This window comes from Loxodonta africana, chromosome Y (genome assembly GCF_030014295.1).
Source record: "Loxodonta africana isolate mLoxAfr1 chromosome Y, mLoxAfr1.hap2, whole genome shotgun sequence".
Lineage (NCBI taxonomy): Eukaryota > Metazoa > Chordata > Mammalia > Proboscidea > Elephantidae > Loxodonta > Loxodonta africana.
Window position 1 is genome coordinate 17,921,054 of NC_087370.1, and position 16,538 is coordinate 17,937,591.

The window sequence follows — 16,538 nt, forward strand, 5'->3', positions numbered from 1 at the left end:
AATGCAGCTTCAGAGTTTGATTTCAATATGTTCTTTATATTTAACTGCATCTTTTTTTTTTTTTGAATGGGAAAGTTTAAGCAGCTCCACTGAGTCTTTATAAGATAAGAATGTTCATAATCACACAAAATAGTCATTTTATCAGGGAGGGTTATGCCCGCTCCTTGTTCTCTACCATGTCTTGTTTTTCTAGCGATGAGTATGGTAAAACTTTCATTTTCAGTTCTCAGAATATCTTCAAAAACGTCCAGGTGTGCTTTGATACAAAGAACATGCATTTGCTTGTTGCTGCTACTGTAGGGTTGGCTCTGACTCCTGGGAACCCCATGCGTAACAGAGGGGAAAGTTGCCCAGTCCTGTGCCATCTTGACATCGTTGGCAGTTTCAGCCCCTTTTTGCATGTGCATTTGCTGCGGTGGTGGTTGTGTGCCCTCGAGTCGATTTTGACTATTAGTGACCCTATGGGACAGAGTAGAAGTGCCCTGTAGGGTTTCCAAGGCCGTGAGTTTGCTAGCTTTTGGTAATTACTAAAATCAGTGACCATCTCCTTGAGATGATTTCCACATTCATTTGAGGAAGCTAAGATTGTAAATAGACCAAAAGGCATTTTCAAATAGCTTCAGGCAAACCCATCCATGGCTAACAGAGACTGAAAGTCCCTATCCTCAGACTGCAGAAGAAAATGCTCTTTCTATGTGAGATAGTCCATGAAAAAACAAAGTACTGACGTTGCTTGTATAGAGGGGTGGCAAATATTGAGACTGGGAATTTTTAATGGGAACGTTGGGGCTCTGGCCCAACAAGTCCACTGCTAAGCCCTCAGAAACAGACACCTGGACCAGGTGAGCTGAGTTTCTGCTTTCCCTGGAGTAAAGTGACAGGAAGGGGCTCGCAGGTCCTGCGCAGTGGTGTTGACATTACTTGTGATTTCATCGTTTGTTTCTGTGTCCCAGCTGCTGAAAAATTGTCATGCTAGCAGGGGATGTCTTAGTCATCTAGTGCTGTTGTAACAAAAAAATACCACAAGTGGGTGGCTCTAAAGAACAGAAACGTACTGCCTCATAGTTCTGAGGCTAGAAGCCTGAACTCCTGGCATGGCTCCAGGGGGAGGTCCTTCTTTGTCTGTTTCAGCTTCCAGTGGCCTGCAATTCTTGGCGTTCCGGGACTTGTAGACCCATCTGCCCTGGGTGTCTGTCTTCGTAGGGCATCTTCCCTTTATATGTGTCTGTGTCTCTTGTGCTCTTTTTATGACTCAGAAATGATTAGACTTAGGACCCACCCTATTCGGGTATGGCTTCATTAACATAACACAAGAAAAACCCTATTTTTAAGCAGGATCATATTCGTAGGTACAGGATCCAGGACTTCAATATATATATTTCGGGGAAACAAATCCATGTGCTACAGGGAAATTATTCAGCTTTACTTTAAAGTAAGCCTGTTAATTTTGTAGAATAAAGGGATAATTTTGAGTGTTTTTATAAGAGGTTTTTATAAGAGGGGGAAGATCAAATATATAGAAAAGGGATCCTTTATTATGAGAAACTCATCTCTCAGGAAGAAGTAAAAATGTAGCAATGTGAAACAGTGTTTAAAAAAAAGTAAAAAAAATAATGCATGTAATCTCCACATTGAAATACTTGTTTCTTAAAACATCTGAGTATATTGCTGAATTCAAAATATCCAAACACATTGCACGGAAAAATGTTTTGAGAGTTTTATGAAGTAGGTATGCAAATAGAATTTTCTCCGTACAATCATTTTTGAAATATATCTTCATAATAATTGTTTGTTTGCCTTGTAAAGTGAATAATAGGTCAGTTGTTCACCTGGTCAGAAATCTCTATGAGCAGAATTGCATTTGAAAACAAGCAAGCTCAGAGGAGAAATAAATAAAAGCGCACGTGTATTTCATTACTTTTCAAAATAGGCCTACTTGATAAGGCTGTGTCACTCCATGGCAGATGGATGCACTTGACCCCGAGATGACCATGCATCTGTCGGATCCTGTTACCAGCAGCCAACCAACTGTATGGCAACGAGAATGAAGACTCTTTGACAACCTAAGCTTCACCCCTGGGGTTCCGACACCCAATTTAAGGGGGAAGGACCAGCAGGGAGCCAGTTTACCGACTTAAAGAAGTAGCAAGAAGTCGATTGGCAAAATAATTCTATTATGAAAACACTCTGCACCCCACTTTGAAGTGTGGCATCTGGGGTCTTAAAGGCTAAGAAGCGGCCATCTAAACTGCATCAATTGGTCTCAACCCACCTGGATCAAAGGAGAATGAAGAGCACCAAGGTCACACGATAACTATGAGCCCAAGAGACAGAAAGGGCCACATGAACCAGAGACTTACATCATCCTGAGACCAGAAGAACTAGATGGTGTCCGGCCACAACCGATGACTGCCCTGACAGGGAGCACAATAGAGAACCCCTGAGGGAGCAGGAGATCAGTGGGATGCAGACCCCAAATTCTCATAAAAAGACCAGACTTAATGGTCTGACTGAGACTAGAAGAATCCCGGCAGTCATGGTCCCCAAACCTTCTCTTGGCCCAGGACAGGAACCATTGCCGAAGACAACTCATCAGACATGGAAGGGACTGGACAATGGGATGGAGAGAGATGCTGATGAAGAGTGAGCTACTTGTATCAGGTGGGCACTTGAGACTGTGTTGGCATCTCCTGTCTGGAGGGGAGATAGGAGGGTAGAGAGGGTTAGAAACTGGCAAAAGGGTCACAAAAGGAGAGACTGGAAGGAGGGAGCGGGCTGACTCATCAGGGGGAGAGTAAGTGGGAGTGTGGAGTAAGGTGTATATAAGCTTATATGTGACAGACTGATTTGTAAACTTTCACTTAAAGCACAATAAAAATTATTAAAAAAAAAAAGAAGTAGCAAGGGTCTCCCAGTGGATACTTTTTAGTCATCATTGCTATCGTATACCTGTCTTTAGGAAAATATGTACATCATGTGAGCTTTGTGAGTGAGCTGGATAATAAGCAAGTGGCAACAATAATCCCTAGAATTTGTAAAGGCAAGACAGTTTAATTGTGTAACTTTCGTACTGGGTGGTTTATTAGTTTCCTAGGGCTGACGATACAAGGTGCCACAACATGGGTGCCTTGAAACCACAGAAATGCATTCACTCATAGTTGTGGAGGCTGAAAGTCGGAAATCAAGCTGTCAGTGGGCTGTGCTCTCTCTGAAGGCTCTAGGAGACCGTTCTTCCTTGCTCTTCCAAACTTCTTGTCGTCCTGGAGACCCATGGCTTATAGATCATCACTGCAGTCTCTGCCTCTGTCCTCCCTCTGGCTCTCTTCTCTTTTTAAAAATGTTTTATTTTGGTGAAAGTCTACACAGCCGAAGATACACCATTTCAGCAATTTCTACATGTACAATTCAGTGACCTTGGCTACATATATTGCTATTGTTTTCCCTAATTATTCCACCAACATACTCACTGCCCCCTAACTTCCCCTTTAACCTTTTGAATTGTCATTGTCAGTATAATCTCCCATAGATAATTCTTTAAAAGAGCACAATGCTCAAAACAGACATACTTTACTAATAAAGGTAAGCTATTTTTTTGGTTCAAAGAAGATTTTAGTGGGTATTTTTGGTTGGGGTTCATCCAGACTCAATCGCTCCAGGAAGTCTGGATTCCATTGAGAATTTGAAATTCTCTTCCAAACTTATCCCCTTTTTGATCAGAATTCTTATATAGCCTTCTCGTCTTTTTATAGGGACACCACATATGTGTTAGTTAAGAACCCACCCTACTTCAGTATGATCTCATGTTAACTGATAACATCTTCAAAGACCCTGTTTCTAAACAGGGTCACACTCACCAGTATAGGGTGGCAGAAGTTCAGCATACCTTTGGAGGGGACGCAATTCAATCCCTAACAGGTGGTATTTTGATAGAAGCCTTCTGAGTAGCCCATATTAGACAAAGATCAGGCAGGTGGTCCTGTTCTGTGCGCACCCGCAGCTTTAGCGAAGCCTCCTAAAGTACACCTCCCTAACTGCCAGCCAGTTCTTGGAGGGGCCTTTGTATGCTTGCAGTGTGTCCACTGGCTGCAATATATCACTGCTGAATGTTGTTAGTACCAAGGTCTGAAGATGAGCTTGACTTTCTTCTCTAAATTAAAAATAGTGAGCATATTATGTAAATGAATGTGACTCTTTTGTGTGTGAACTTCTCCCATGAATAGTCCCTGAGTAAGAACTTGAGAAGGGTGATAATTCAATCTCTTCGTGGCAGAAAGGATTTTAATGGTATTTCCTGATGTTTTGTTGGCTTATAAGCCAGCCACACCACAGGATGCGATGTGCACAGGCCACCCATTTGTCATAGCGTCTTTGACAAGTGAAATTCCCCCATTAGACTATAAATAAAAACAGCTGTGCACTCTCAGACATGTTATGTAAACTGAAGATGGGTCACATTTAAAAATGAAATAATTATTGTGGAGCTTCAACTCCTCCAGCTTTTAAATATCATTACAGACAGCTCAATGCATTCTAAACTAACTGGCTTTTCCAAAATGAAACCAGGAACTCCCAACTTTAATCTAGAAAATGAACTTACACTGTGGATCTTTTTCTGTTGTTGTTACGAAGCCAAAAAAAAAAAAAAAAAAAAAAACCCAAGAAAAGAAAATTAAAAATTCTCTTTTTATCAATAAAATTATTAAATTACGTAATTCACTTGAGATATTTTAAAGTAGGATCACAAATCAAATGGGATTGAGAGGACTTTAGATCTACTGAAAAGCCAAGTTTAAAAATGTGAAAACAGTTTATCATCATTTAAGTAGAAGCCATTTAACTGGAGAACCCAGACTAAGACAGATTCCTGAAGACATCCCAAATTCTGAGGTCAGCTAGTTTGGCTGCTGCTGAATGCCATGATCCCTCTCATAGATTTGTAATTCACATTAATACATTGAATATGCTCTTGAATTTAACAGGGAAGAAATCTGTTAATTTTTTTCATTTAACATTTCTCAAGGTGATAAAGCCCACCTACACCAATGTTGAGTGATGCATACTGCTATCCAGGTGAAATGGCAGTATGTGGCCAAGACCCCTTGGCCTATGAGGGGACTTCTGGAATGTCTGTGTGAGGAACTCAGCACATCCTGTCCCCAAGGAGCCATGATGAAACTGACAAGATGGACAAAAATCACCATTTAAAGTCACAGAAAATCAACCAAACGGTGTATAAGACCTGCTGGGTCTTCACCTAAAGAGTTCTTCTCCAACATTTTAAGATCTTTTGCTGTTTTCTTGTTCTGCGTGCTTTATAAAGGCTAATCTAGATCAAGACAGCCATCTGTTCTTTCTGTTCCAACATCCAGACAGCCAGGCTCTGCTGGGAAAAAACCAACCAACCAATTTTGTGAGTTAGAGCCACCTACTGCAAACAGCCAATTCTTGAGACGGGGTGAGGTGGGTAGCAAGAGCTTTATTATATATCAATGTATAGGGGAAAGAGGGGAATGATCTCCTCCTGAGCCTGCCTCCCTGAACTGGAGGCCAGCTTGAGGTTTTATAGGAAAGGGGACATGGGTTTTAGGAACTTGTGGAATGTCCGTTCTCCTTCTGTGTGGTCATGGTGGTCATGCCTCAGACATGTTGACCTTTTTCTGTCATTATCTCATCAGCCCAGAGGGTGACTGGTACCATCCTGGTTCCTGGTCACAAGATGAGTGTATTGTTATGTCTGACAGACTTAGATATCACTTGTATTTCTATGGTCCTAAGGGGAACACTGGTTAATTTTTAACTTTTAGAGGAGCTAAACTACAAAAACAGCAAAATCATTCTTGGAGATAAAGATAGGCTAGAGAAGGAAAAATGGTGTAGGTTCTGTTCAAGATATGGCTGAGCAGTCTGTTCCACAACCAACCAACCCACTGACCCAGCCAGCCACCCACTTAGCCACCCACCCATCCACCAACCACAAAGCTCAGTACTTTGGGGGCAACTCTATGGCTTTTGGTTCCACCCAGGTCCAGAGTGCCCCTTAGAGTTATATTTACTTCCCTCTCACCAGCTCCTCATACAATGCCCAAGGTGGATATGCCATATTTTACTGCTGACTTAATCTCCTTTGTGACTCCTGCCTCCCTGCATTCTCAGCTAATAAGTGTCATTTTTATCCTGAAGAAAATAAATAAATGAGACAGCTATCAAGTCAGAACTCATCTAATTTCCCTGTCTTTGAGCTTTCTAGTTATTATTTCATTTCACCTCTTGCTTTAGACAAAAGGGCCCTTCCCACTTGCCAAGGCCATCACTCAACCCATGTTCAGAGCCCTCTCCCGAGCATCCCTTCCATGTTCTTTCCCATCTATTGTCCTCTAGTTTCAGGTGCTCTCTTTGCCAGCTCATTTGCTTCAACTTATAAAAACCAAAAAAATTCAAGGATCTCCTTTCCAGAAAAAAAAAAAGTCTTAACCCTGAACCCCTCTCTACCTGTCTCCTTCCCCTTTCCTTTCATAGCCACATCGTTTCTTGCCAAGATTATGAATACCCACAGAGTCTACAGTCTTACATATCATGGTCTTCTCAACCTGATCTAATCTAATCTTTCTACCCTCATCTCCCCTTCCAAAAAAGCTCTTCCTCAGATCTCAACCACTTAACCAGTGGCCTTTGAGTTGAATTCAACTCACGGTGACCCCATGTGTGTCAGAGTAGAAATGTGCTACATGGGGTTTTCAGTGCTTGTTTTTTTGGACATAGATCACCAGGCCCTTCTTCCAAGGTGCCTCTGGGTGGAGATGAACCTCCAACCCTTCAGCAGCCAGCATACCAGTAGTTTGAACCACCAGGGACTTGACTCAGATCTCAAAGGACAGTCTAATCCAACATCCAGTGGGCTTTATTTAGTCTTTTCCTTCTTGCCCTCTCAGAAGCATTTGAAATGGATCAGTAGGATTTAGTTTGGGGTTTTCTATGTTCTGTGTATCTTTTTCTCAGTTAGAAATACCAACGCCTCTGTGAAAGTCCTTATAAAGTTATGTCTGGGGTGGCAGATTGAAAAGTGTCACAGCCCTCACGTCAAGTTGCTAGACTTCTCGCTCCTGTAATGATCTGTTTGGACATCAGAAAGGACCATCTGGGCTTCATTTGAATCTGGGGTTTTTATTCTAATTTTGGTTTCATGTGTTAGGCCAAAGCGGATCTTTTAGATTCTATCGTTGTCTCATGAATTTGTATTTTTTAAGTAGGGATATGCCTTCTGAAGGTTGTAGTGCACAGGCATGGTTGGCATTGCTCTAGATTTTTCCTTTTTATCAAGAACTGTGTAGCTCACAACAACACGGGCCTTCAGATGTTTGAAACTGGGAACCTGTTGTCTATTGTATCATACATCTCTTAAAAAACACGATTTAAAATGTGTTCTCTCTTGGTATAGAAGCATTTGTGATGCTACTACCTGTCTAAAGAAATAGGAACATTTCAAAAAGCAATTTTGGAAGAAAAAATTCAAATTTGATAGTGATTGTGGGCGTGTGGGGGAGGGAGTGGATTTGTCTTTGGAGTTGTTTTTATTTCTCCAAAATGAGAGAGGTTGTCACTGCTGATTGCAGGCTAATGCAGGAATGATTCAGATCCCTCGGGGACAGCTTTGCACTCACTAGAAGTTGACATTTACAGATTCGTAGAAGGCCATCAGGCCAGAAGATAGCACACCATCCATTTCCCTGTTTAATTAAGTCAACTCTAAAGGAACAAGTGATCCAGAACAGTTTACTGTTGCCTAAAAATTATTACCCAGTTGGGAAGAAGTACTGGAGTAAACAAGAGAACATTATTTTTTAATGTCAGGGAAATAATGGGATTGTGATTTTTTTTTCCCCACCCCAAGAAGTCATTACCTGTTAACACACTGAGTCATGGTTTTCTAGCAGCCAGGCAAGAATCTTGCGATGAAGTTGATCGGATGGGGTTAAAAAGGCTTCTTAACTTTAATACGTTGAATGCTGAAGGCGAGACTCTTTTTATTACCAGTGTCTTTGGAAATACTCTGTATATGTTATTTTACCTTGTATGTGAAGTAAGATTCAGATAAAACACCAAAAAGCAGAATACCCCATGCTGTTTGTAATAAGCGTTTGATTGTTAAGGGGCTTTCGACTATGTTGTTGTTGGGTGCTGTCGGATCAATTTCAACTCTTAGTGACCCCATATGACAAAGTGGAACTGTCCCATAGGGTTTTTGTGGCTGTAATGTGTATGGAAGCAGATCACCAGGTCTTTTTTCCCGTGGAATTGCAGTGTGGGTTCAACCTGCCAACCTTTTGGTTAGCAGCTGAGCACTTAACCATTGTGCCACCAGGGCTCCTTGGCATTGAACTATACTTTAAAACGCTCTTTTTTATTATTAAATTCACTAGATTCCCTCCCCCCATGTATTTAAGCTGCATTTTTAGCCTCTAATTAAGTAAGTAATGGTTACCTATCACTTCTAAACATGCAACTTCCTAGAGGAATCTCTTAGACTAAAAGAATTGGGGTTTTGTTTGCTTGTTTGGGGTGTGCGTGTCTATGTATGTAGGTGTGTGTGAGGGAGAGAAATTACATTATTGTACTGTGTTGTTTTCTCTTTCTTTGGGAAAGGTTCGTTTCTACAATGGCCTGCTGTGTTGAGGGTCCCTAAGACCACTCCCAGGTTTGCTGATTCACTACGAGGACTCCCAGGACTGAGCATGTACTTGTACTCACCACTATTGTTTATTACAGAAAGAGGATACAAAGCAAAATCAGCAAAGCAAAAGGCACATGGAGCAAGGTGGGGGGAAACCAGGCACGAGCTTCTGAGAGCCCTCTCCCTGTGAAGCCACCTGGGATACACTTAATTCCTTCAAAGACAAGTTGTGACAGCACATGTGAAGTGTCTTCTGCTACGGAAGCTCCTTAGACACTCATCTCAATTAAAAATAAAAACAGTATTTTGAATCATAACTTTTTACCTTAAAGATCAAGAAAAAATGTTTTCAGTTTCTCTGTGAAGCTCTTACAATAATTTTACAACAGAAGATTTAATAAAAAACTTAAAGATAAATTGGATATGGGGAGCAATGCTAGCCCCACTGAATACACCAGTCACATGAGTAAAGATTTGTTTGATCCAGCTATTAGTGCTTCAGTCTTAAAAATCCACAATGCCAGCTAATGATGCATGATAACGTGCAGTTGGTGGTGTTGATAAAGTACACAGCCCTCTTCCTGTTAAGTCTTCACTCTGCTTACGATGTTTGGAAATATTGCAGGTTTTTTTTCACAGACGCATTCACAGCGTGAGGCAAAGACATATTGAGGGCGTTTGGAAATTCTCAATTCCTTCCATCCTGATGAAAGTAAAAGATGGGTATGATCACGTGTGTTGAAACTCAAGGCTTTCTTTCTCCTTAAACTCAACCAAAATGCTTTGATATTTTCAGTCTTGTTAGCATTACTAACTTGTGATTGGGCTGAAAACAATTGGTCAAAAGGAGGAATTGCTTTAAGTCACGTCCTGGTCAAAATTGAATTTCCAGTCACTGTATTTTTAAGCTGATGATGCTGTTAGACTATGGGGCTAGTTTCTCAATATTTTATACTCCTTGAAGAGCTTGGGTCATATATTCACATTTTTCAATGTTCTGGTTTTTTTTTTTTTCTCTATGACTTTTTTTTTAACTTTATAAGTCATGCCTATTGCGTTTGATTCTCATGCTGTGTTATTTGATAAACTTTCAACAAACTCCTTCACCACTAACAGGGTACCAGTTAGAATAACTTAAATCTATAAATAGGTTACTAGTTGAATGGATTAAATACCCAAAAATAATGACCATTAAAAAAAGACTCTCGTTTTAGACTTCTATTTTTGTTACCTTATTATAAAATTTCTTTTTGTGGTTATAGTTAGCTGCTGTCCAGTTGGCCCTGACTCTTGGCGATGCCACGCACGATGGAAGGAAACTCTGTTGGGCCCCTCGCCATCCCCATGATTGTTTATGATTGGACTGTTGTGAGCCATAGGGTTTTCACTGACCAGTTTTCAAAAGTAGATTGCCAGGACTTTCTTCCTAGTCTATCTTACCCTGGAAGCGCCACTGAAACCTGTTGACTCAAACCCAGCTCTGTGTGTGGAAGGCAAGAATTCTACCACTGAACCACCATTGAAGTAAATATTTAAGGAATATTACTACCATCTGCCGGATGTCGGGAATCCTTACGGAGCATAAGGGAGAGGCTTCCCCTTCGTTCTGGAAGCGCCCCCTAGGGTGCAAGAGGAGGCCGCCATATTGTCAGTGGGTGTGTCCGGGATTCCGCTAAACCGTTGATCAGGGCCTTCCCATCACTTTGGTGATTACTACAGCCCAGAGATCCAGCTGCTTAGAGTGACTCAATAGTAGAGCCGTCAGTGTGTGTCAGGAGTAAAATCTGCAAAAACGTAGTGATTGCATGGGCCGATAATTCCATAAAATTATAAATCAGTGATTAAAATATCAGAACATACAAACTGTGGGAATTTGAAAATATGTCAAAATAAGTCTGAATCAGAGCCAAAATCAGTCTGAGCGATGGGGTTTGATCACAGGTCAGCCTCTTGTTAGACCTTTTATCAGCAAAAGATGATGTAAAAAATGAAACTAAAGTAATAAATTCTGGAAAACAAAGACTGGAGATCTGACATGTTGTTAGGTGCCATTGAGTCGGTTCTGACTCATAGTGACCTTGTGTACTGTGGAATGAAACAGTGCCTGGTCCTTCGCCATGCTCACAATCGTTGTTATACTTGAGCCCGTTGTTGCAGCCACCGTGTCAATCCATCTCATTGAGGGTCTTTCTCTTTTTCGCTGACCCTCTACTTTACCAAGCATTATGTCCTTCTCCAGGAACCAATCCCTCCTAATAACATGCCCAAAATATGTGAGACGCAGTCTCTCCGTCCTTGCTTCTAAGGAGCATTCTGGTTGTACTTCCTCTAAGACAAGATCCAAGACATACGTGTATAATTTGGGGTGCGATTGCACATAGCTCTGCTGGCTTCATGGAAACAGGAAGGGAATGTTCGTTCTCTGTCCCGTGTTGTTTAGGAAGTTATTTACACTGTTCTAAGAGAGGGGACAGGAAGAGCAACACACCGTCCACTCTCATCCAGGCAGATCCAGGTGTGTGTAACTGAAGTGACAGGTGTGCTCAGTAGGATCAGCATTTATTGGCCGTAGTTAAGTGTTTTAGGTCTGTTATCTCGTGACTCTTTTAATAGTCTGCAGATGAGGCATTATTATTATCTGAGAAACAGACAGCTGAATGTTTTTGCCCAGGAATGAGCTAAAACCCCAACCAGTTGCTGTTGAATCAGCTTCAACTCATGGCGATGCCGTGTGTGTCGGAGGGGCGCTGCACTCTGTAGGGTTTTCAGTGGTTGTGAGTTTTTGGAATTAGATCTCCAGGCCTTTCTTCTGGGGCACCTCTGGGGGAATTTGAACCACCAGCTTTTCAGCTAGCAGCTGAGCACTTAGCCATTTGCACCACTCAGGGACTCCTCAGGAATGAGTTAGTAAGAGGTAAAGCTGGAACATATTTACTATTCAGCTACTACTCGTTTCTCCTCAATAATCTAGTCTATTCTTTGTCTGTACTATTCTTTTCTTTCATGTAAGCCTGGCAAATGCTTATTCTTTTAAGACTGGGTCAAAGATCATTTATGCCTCACCTTTTCTGAGGCATTACTGGCTGGCTCTCAAGTGATACAATACACATCCTCCTGTGTAGTCACCCCAAACCTCTCAAACCACGTATCATGGATGTTACTTACTTAACTTTTTCCCACTGAACCAAAAACCCAAACCTGCTACCGTCAGGTTGATTCTAACTCATGTTATGTAGTAGGACTGCCCCCTAGAGTGTTTTAGGGTGTAATCTTTACGAAGCAGATCACCGGGCCTTTCTTCCACAGACCCGATGGGTGGGTTCAAACCATAAACAGTCAGGTTAGTTGCTGAGTGCCAACGGTTGACACCACTGAGGGGCCTCTGTTACTTGTTGAGTGCAGAAATTTGATCGTTTTATATTTGTAGTTTTAGTCTCAGAAATCGGCCCACCCCCAGGAATATAGGAGATGCCCAGTAAACGTTTACAAAGTAAATGAATACTTGATAATTGAAAGAATAAACATTAAGAAAACAGCAATTCTCCATTTCCTGTGTTTTTATACAAACACAGAATTAACTATCTGCCTAGTTAAAGACTCGAGGTGGAGAAAGGAATTCCTTCAAGCTTTCTGTTTTCTAGAAATTAAACAGCCACCGTTTGCCTTTAGATGTTAACTAATTAACCAGTCAAAGTCAAATCACTTTTGACTTGCATCCTTTAAAAATATCAGGTAGGGTGAAATCAGACAGTTTTCTTTGCATAAATGTTGCATTGCAAAGGATGACATTTGCCTACCTGCCGGAGGACTCACGTAACACCTGTGGCAACGTCTTCTTAATGGGCATTAAATCAAATCACCTTAGCTCCCCTCTAAGTGTGCCTTATCACTTGGTTATTGTTATCTTCCCCAGGATCAAGATGAAATATATGCCAAGAATAAAGGATGTCTTATGGAGATATTTGCAAGAGACTCCTTATACATAAACAAATAAATTATCAGAGCAAAAACCCCTGCTGTTTAGAAAAAGAAGATTGGTTATAGGGGAAAAGAGTGAAGCAAATCAATCCTTGTTGTTGAACTGATAAATGTCCCTTCTAAATAGTTTATGTTGCCATTAAGGCACAAAGTTGCCATTTTTCTTTATCTGTCAGCTACTTATTTCCTGCATGAGGTAGCCAGGCTTTCTAAATCATATCTTTTGGTCACTTGCCAGGCGGTTGGCGGTTGGGTACATATGGAATAAATTATCAACTGGAAAACATCTTTAATCTCTCCAGCCATTGATCAAGTGCACCTGTAAAGCTTAAAATGCAGATAAAGAAATGTCTCACTACCATGTTAGATACCAGATACAAACATCTCACACAGACAATAGTAATGAAAGTTGTGGATTTTAACCTTGATTTGGGGAATTTCAATAGTTAGGGAAAAAAATCCCCAAACCAAAGATTAAAGTTGTAATACACGGTAACTGCTATTTATTCACATGTTGTTGTTGGGTGCCGCCAAGTCCATTTCCACTCACAGCGACCCCATGTGGCAGGGTAGAACTGCCCCATGGGTGTTCTAGGCTTTAAGAGAGCAGATCCCCACATCTTTTCTCCCACAGAGCTGCTGGGTGGGTTCGAACCACAAACCTTTTGGTTAGCAGCCAAGCACGTAGCTGTTTTGCCAGCAGGTGTCCTTATTTATACACATAAAAAATACTTATGTTTATTTTCCTCTTTGTATTTGGGAAACTGATGGTAGTGTGTCCTTTTTAAGGTAGAAGAGAGATTCCTTCTCTAAAAGCCAACGAGTTGCTGTCACGTGGACTCCGACTCATGGTGCCCCCCACGTGTGTCAGAATAGAGCTGTGCGCCCACAGGCTTTTCAATGGCTGATTTTTTAGATGTCGACTGCCAGGCCTTTCTTCCTAGGTGCCTCAGGGTGGACTTGAACTGCAGTCTTTCAGTTACCAGCCAAGCATGTTAACTGTTTGCATCTCCCAGGGACTCCTCTTCTATAAAAGAGGGGAACAAATCCCTAGGAAAAGTGGACCACTCTTTCAAGGACCCTGAATTTATTTCCTGGGGACAGCTGTAAGAAAATATCACAAACTAGATAGCTTAAAACAAGAGAAACTTATTTTCTCACAGTTCTGGAGGCTGTTATGGTTGTGTGCAGGATTTTCAGGCCTGTGACTTCTCAGAAGCGGGTTGCCAGGCATGTCTTCCAAGGTGCCTGTGGGTGGGTTGGAACCACCAACCTTTCAGCTAGTAGTTGAGTGCTTAATCATTTGTGCCACCCAGGGACTAGGCTAGAGGCCTGAAATCAAGGTGTTGGCAGGGTTGCTTCCTTCTGGAGGCTCTGAGGGAGGAATGCATTCTGTGCCTCTCTCCTGAATTGCTGCTGATTTGCCAGCAACCGTTGGCATTCCTTGGCTTGTAGAAGCTTGGATCCAGTGGATCTGTACCTGCGTCTGCACAAGCCATCCTCTCTGTGTCTCCGTGTCTTCACATGACCTTCTTATAAGGACACCCACCAGTAGATTTAGGGCCCATCCTACTCCATTACGACCTCATCCTACCTGGAGTACATCTGCAAAGACCCTATTTCCAGATAAGGTCACCTTCTGAGGTTCTGGGCAGACATGGATTTTTGTATGCCACTATTCAATCCAGTAGAGCATCTGTTGTTCCAACCACAAGGAAATGTTCACAGTTGTCCAAACCTGATTGAATTGTTTCCCATATGATACTGGAAGCAGCAGTCAAGAAATCAAACGACATACTGCATTGGGTAAATCGGCTGCAAAAGACCTCTTTAAAGTGTTAAAAAGCAAAGATGTCACCGTGACAACTAAGGTGCGCCTGACCCAAGGCATGGTATTTTCAATCGTCTCTTATGCATGAGAAAGCTGGACAACGAATAAAGGAACACCGAAGAAGAATCGACATCTTTGACTTGAGGTGTTGGTGAAGAATACTGCATATACGCATCTCTCTTGGAAGAAGTACACCCAGAATGCTCTTTGGAAGCAAGGATGGCGAGACTTCGTCTCACATACTTTGGACATGTTATCAGGAGGGATCAGTCCTTGGAGAAGGACATCATGCTTGGCAGAGTACAGGGTCAGCGGAAAAGAGGAAGACACTCAACGAGGTGGATTGACACAGTGGCTGCAACAGTGGGCTCAAACATAGCAATGACTGTGACACAGAACCAGGCAGTGTTCTGTTCTCTTATATGTAGGGTTGCTATGAGCCACCTAACTGGATGGCACCTCACAACAACAACATGACACTGGAGGAGGCTGCCTGTTTTGTAACAGCTGTATCCTCAGTAGTAGAAAGATATTAAACATTTTTGGAATCAAGGCCCCCTGTCGCTCCTTCATGCCTCTGCACCTCTGTCTGGCTCACGCTGTCCTCCACTCCTCTCCCACCGTTCCCTGGCAGGGATTCTCCTCATCCGTCCAGAGGAAGAACCTCTTTGTCTGGCATGCTTTCTCCGAGCCTCCCTTGCAGCCTCTGCAGGAAACACGTCTCCATCTTTTCTACAGTCTCTTGTCCGTACGTTGGGAGCTTCTGACACTGCTCTGTGGTTGTTGCTTCTACAGCATGTGTTACTTCCACTACATGTTTTTGTTTGCATTTCCTGGGTCTAACACATGGTCTTACTCAACAGATGTCAAATGGAAGAATGAATGAGTGACTAAATGAATTTCAGATGTTCTTGAATCTCTTTGGTCATCGAAGCGTGCCCTTGTCCTGTTCCTCTTTCAAAGAAAAAAAAAATTTTTTTTTAAAGAAGGGTGCATTTTTTGAGAGTAGGGTTGCCAGATTTTGCAAGTAAAAATTCAGGGCACACAGTTAAATTTGATTTTCAGATAAACAACAAATATATTTTTTTAGTATTAGTGTTTCCCATACTGCAGTGCAGTGGGTTTCTCTTATGTATGGCCTTTCTGGCCTCAGGCTTATAATTCTGCCAGAATCATTGGCTGGGCCACAGTCTTGCAAGGGATTGGTTCACTCAATGGAATTAGGTGACCTTGTGGGAAATGGTCAGTTACTATGCAGATTAAGTGACTGTGGCCTACTGAGGGGATTGGTTAGTTTGTGGTCCTGGTGGGAGGGCCACGCCTTGAAATTGACAAGGGGTAGGCTTACATAGGGCCAATTCTACAGAGGTTGAGGGGGACCTCTCTGCCATCAAGAATAGTCTGGAGCAGAGAATATCCTTTGGACCTGGGGTCCCTGATGTGAGAACCTCTTAGACACAGGAGAGAAAGAGCTATGACACTGGAGACACTGAGAAACAATGGCAACCACAGCAAAGCCCAGTGGCAGAGAAACGGCGGCAGCAGTACAAGTGCAGGGAACTAGGAGACTGGTGCAAGGTGCCCTCCGTGGGCTTGCTGGCCCAAGGAGTGAGGGTCCTGAGTGCCTTTGGGCAGAAGGCTTGCTGCTGGAGTAGGGTGCCTTTGGGCACTTGTTGGTGGAACTAAAGAGGTGTATCACTTGCCCAAGCAGGGTACAGCTGGGAGAAGGCCTGATGGTGGGCATGGCTGAGTGGAGGGCTGCCTGGCCGTGGGCCTGGTGGAGGTGAAGCTGAGAGCTGTCCTGACTGGAAGCTGTCTTGCTTAAAGAACTGCATCCCATCTCCTGAGTTGTATCCTATCACTTCCAAGTTGATCCCGATCCTGAGTTGTAGTCTGTTACTTCCCTAATCAACCACGAAATTACGAGTATGGTCTGTGAGCTCTGTGCGGCCATTACAGTGAATTACTGAACTCAGCAGAGAAGAAAAGAGTGCCGTAGGGGGGACGGCTGGTGTCAAAAAAGGTGAAAAGGTTGGCGAGAGTAGGTGTGTCTGACCACCA

General features: G+C 42.5%; 1 protein-coding gene across 1 annotated transcript in view; it reads left to right on the forward strand.

Moving 5' to 3' along the window:
• LOC111747947 (cuticle collagen 36-like) overlaps positions 1 to 16,538 on the forward strand; it is a 446,727-nt gene that overhangs the window by 412,513 nt on the left and 17,676 nt on the right. The window lies entirely within an intron of this gene.